Genomic DNA, 2,433 nt, shown 5'->3' on the forward strand with positions numbered 1-2,433 from the left:
TAGATTAGACAATGAGTTCTCATAGCTGGAGGACATGAGTGTCTACGAATGCCTGTATTCTACTGAACGATAGTCAATACATTTTAAATTAGAAGCCCTGTTGATGACTGAAGGGTATTGGATTGTGTGCGGGCGCAGGTGTGGAGAGGACCTTGTCATCTGATGCAGACATCAAGCCCTTTAGCCAGCGCCTGCACACACTACATTCATCAGTGCACCTGACAGCTTTCAGGTACTTAAATGTCTCTGAGCAGCTGGGAGCCTCAAAGGTTAACAATACTCCCATTGGTTCCCTCTCATCTTTATTATATTTTCAATTGGGATTTCAGATTTTAACCACTAGATGTCCTCGTAATTTTATAAATCATTACACAAGCCTGGGCAATGTCAACATTAACAAATCAGCATGCCAATACAACAATGAAATATATCCAATATGCTGTGAGATTTAAGGGTACTGTACTGTAGACCTTAATAAGGTGGCAACTTTGATAGTGCACTTTGAGGTGCTGATTTGAATGCATTTCTAACACTACAACACAAGAAGTAGCTATTATGTTTTGCCATTCTGTGATCAATGTCTAAACTAAAAGCACTCAGCAATTAAAAGAACATTTCTACATAGCTGAAGATAGTGGTGAGAGAGGGTACGTTGAGCTTCCCTTATCAGGTGTTTTTTAAGTTTTGGCACAGGGGAGAGAGGTGGGAGCCTTCAGCTGGTGTTGATCCCCAGGAATGTTGGCAGAGTCTCTGCGTTGCTGCTGCTCCTCCGCTGACTCTGGCAGATACACTGAACAGTACTGTGATCTCGCGGTGTCTTATCTCCCCTCAAACAACCCTAATCCTCAACACAGAAATGTTACACCACAGAGCTCATCCCCTCCTACTGTAGCAGCTCAAACTGGAGCCCCCACACAGACACTTTTCTACCCCCATCTCCACCCCTTTTTTTTTAAGATTCAAGATTACACACCTGCAGATTCCCGGACGTGGCACTGCGTGGTTTTTCCTGTAAAGACTGACGCCACAGGTTTGGTCATGACACTCCAACTGATAGATTTCTAAGGAAGGAGAGCTCATCAGTTCAAACCCACCAAGCTATCTCTGTACATGCCTGTGCTTGCATGTATGCATTAAGTTGTTTTGCATTAAGTTATTGTAAGTATTTTAGGGAATATGTATTGCACACCTCCAAAGAAAGTTCATATGGAATGGAATTAAATCAGAAGAAGGACATAATAAATGTCTGCTACTGCCAAGACATTTTGTTCAGACTAAAGGAAGTTTCCAAGCAGGCTAAGGACATAAACACCTGTTGTCTGCAGGTGCATCCTTTGCCGTGGCGTCAACATAATTAGGCACTTCTGATGTCAGCCTCTCCTCTCCAGCAAAATGTGATGAGGCCCGGGTGAGGAGAGGCCAACACAGCAAGTCCTTTGTGGCTTCAGGGGCCTCTGTCGGAGCGAGCAGAGATAATATTGGACAGCTTGCCCCTGAGGAATGCAAATGGAACAGTGCTTGGGCCAAAGCCAGCGACTCGGCTGAGCCTTTTAACAGGACCCATCACAAAATCATCCCTTCAGCTTCACACAAGGCCGTGTCAACTGATCTCAGTACAGTGAGTGAGTAAGTGAGCGACTGCTCACCATCTTGGACTGAGAAACTTAGATGTGTATCCTGATTAGACTACAAAGACAAAAGTCTGGCAAACTGTATATTCACTAAGTGCTTGAGGGCTCGCTTTACCCACAATTTATAGCATAGTTACATAAAAAAGGGAATGACAGGGGAAATCCAGCCCTCTGTTGAAAGACTTGAAAAGAACAAGTTTAGGCCTACATGTACAAAGTACACTAACAATCACTGTGTGTTGTTTGTTCTTTTATTAATAACTATTTCAAAAAGTTTTAGATGATTTGAGCCAACAACAATATAATTTTGCTAATATACTTAGATAGAATAACAACAATTCAACAATATTTAACTACATAACAAAGGGTGACAAAAACCATGGCTAAATCCTAGTGATTACAATTAATGCTGGTGCCAAGAAAGCAGGCTAATAAAGCTTAGTATCTAAAGGAAGAGTTTAACATTTTAGGAAATATGCTCATTCGCTTTGTTGCCGAGAGTTAGATATGAAGATCTATTCTCTTGTCTGTACAATAAATACAATGCTTCCCCCAATAGTGCACCTCCTGGAGTCTTGTTGAGCACTATAAGTTTGCCAGGCAACCAAAAGAGACTTCACAAAGAAACTGCTCCTGGCCAGGAAAAAGTCTGAAAGATTTTTACAGTTTATTTACCAATATGACATGTTAACAAGCTGAAGACATGTTGGTAGGTAGATTGTGTTACCTTCAGACAGAGCCAAGTTATACGTTTCCAGTCTTTGTGCAAAGCTAAGTTAACTGCTGGCTCTGGCTACTTTTA

Source organism: Scomber scombrus, chromosome 18 (genome assembly GCF_963691925.1).
Source record: "Scomber scombrus chromosome 18, fScoSco1.1, whole genome shotgun sequence".
Lineage (NCBI taxonomy): Eukaryota > Metazoa > Chordata > Actinopteri > Scombriformes > Scombridae > Scomber > Scomber scombrus.